The sequence below is a fragment of the Cebus imitator genome, unplaced genomic scaffold (genome assembly GCF_001604975.1).
Source record: "Cebus imitator isolate Cc_AM_T3 unplaced genomic scaffold, Cebus_imitator-1.0 Scaffold114, whole genome shotgun sequence".
NCBI classification, from domain to species: Eukaryota; Metazoa; Chordata; class Mammalia; order Primates; family Cebidae; genus Cebus; species Cebus imitator.
In genome coordinates this window covers 502,854-504,912 of record NW_016107429.1, presented here as the reverse complement: position 1 = coordinate 504,912, position 2,059 = coordinate 502,854, and positions in this window count along the sequence as shown.

The following is a 2,059-nucleotide window of genomic DNA, read 5'->3' as shown; positions in this document are numbered from 1 at the left end:
AAAAAAAAAAAAAAAAAAAAAAGAGGATGCCTAAGATAAAAGCAATGTTAGTTTTTCAGCTCATTTCACTGATGCAGTGGTAATTCACAGAATTGCCTCTGTAAGTTGAGAAAGCATATCCAGGTATATAAATCTGAATGCATTTGAGCATTTGGTTTTGGCTTCAAGCTCCATTTTTCCTTTATATCAGAAAACCTTTGAGACACAAGTGGTTAAATGAAGAATAATTAGAAGCAAGGTAAGATTGAATAAGCATAATCTAAGTACAGAATGATGCCTCAACACTTTCTGTTAATGAATATTTATGTCCTTTTACTGCTTTTACTGCTTGTACAAACACATATTTCTGTGCATATTTAGTTAGCTTTAATACTTTAAATAAATTTTTTAAAGGTTTAAACTTAATACCTAACTTTTTCTTAAAATATATCTTTATTCAAATTATTCATTCCATTGTACACATTGTACACATCATAACCTCTTACTTTAGATTCCGGATGGTTCCATAATGTTTGGCTAAGAAGTTGTTTCTCTAAATGCCGAATGGTTCATACATTTAATGAGAAATATATAATCTGGTATTTCTCTGAACTTGCAAATTCACTTATACTTTATGTAAGAATGTACCATCAATTTATTTATTTTTAAAAGAAACTGAACAGAATGGTTACGATAGTATTGTTTGAATTTACATTTTGTTTTTAGAGCATAAAGTGAAGTAATGATTCTCGTATATTCATAATATATATTATAAACTTCAAAGCTCTCTAATTTATGAAATAAAATTTTCACATTCCTTCTCTGTTTGTTTTGTTACCCTATTATTACTCTTGCTTTGTGACATTTTGTTTCTGCCATTTTATTCACCAAAATAAAAATATTTTTAAACATTTTATATTAATATACTTTGAAATATATAAGTAGCCTCTGTGCAAATTAAAGTTCGTTTATTAAAAATATGATTAGATTTTCTAGAAATTTGCCTGTTTACTTTTCTTTAAAATGTTTGCATTAATCAATGTGATTACTCTGTTTTTTCTAAATTACTTTTTGTTCTTCCTCCTATAGTACTGTCATTCCCCTTTCCTTCAGGCAACTAGAATACTTAATTTATTTTTTTCCCAAATGAACATTTAATTATTGACTTTATAATTATGAAAAAGTTTCATCTACATCCCCTAATATTTTATGTCATAGAAAGGCTTCTTTATACAAAACTTATTTGGTTGTTTGTATTTTTATTCTTTGTGGAACTTTCAAGCAAATCCTAAGGAACTAGAAAAGACAAACCAATCTTGAAAAAGAGAAGAGATGGAGATTATGCAGTACCGTATATCAAGGTTTCCTATTATACTGCAATAATTAAGACAGTGTAGTATTAAGCAAAAGTAAAATATACACTAACGGAACAAAAGCAAGTAGAGAAAGAGACCCGCCTCTATAGGCTCATGATCCCTCTCTTTCTCTCTCTCTTGCTCTCCTTGTCCATCTGTCTGTCTGTCTCTCTCTCTCTCTCTCATATATATATATATATATATATATATATATGAAGTGTAGCTTATGTTTTGATAAGTAATGCTGAAGAAATTTGATATTAATATTGTGTTTTAAAACACCTTGAAGTTAAACCTCATACCATAACAAAAGTCACTATTTCCTAATAATTTAAGAGAATTCAGTAATTCTCTTTGTGTGTGTGTGCGCGCGCGCGTGTATGCATGAACGTGCACGGGGCTAAGACTTGACTGAGTACTGCAGAAAAGAGTGTAACCAAGTTGCCTGATAACTAAACATATTCCAACTTGCTCATTAGTCTTTGGAGTCCTTCAAATTAAACAATATGATAGCCATCCTCACTTATCATAATGTTTGCATTAACTGTGCTAAGTAAATATTATTTCTTTCATGTATTTAATAATCTTTGTAGAACACATAGCACAATATTGCTTTTTCTCATTAGCGAATCACAGTGCCTGTTTCCTGAAGTAGCCAAATCTTCTACATAAGATTTAATCTCAGTTCACAGCTGACTGAAATTCAAGGGCAATATATAGTTTTA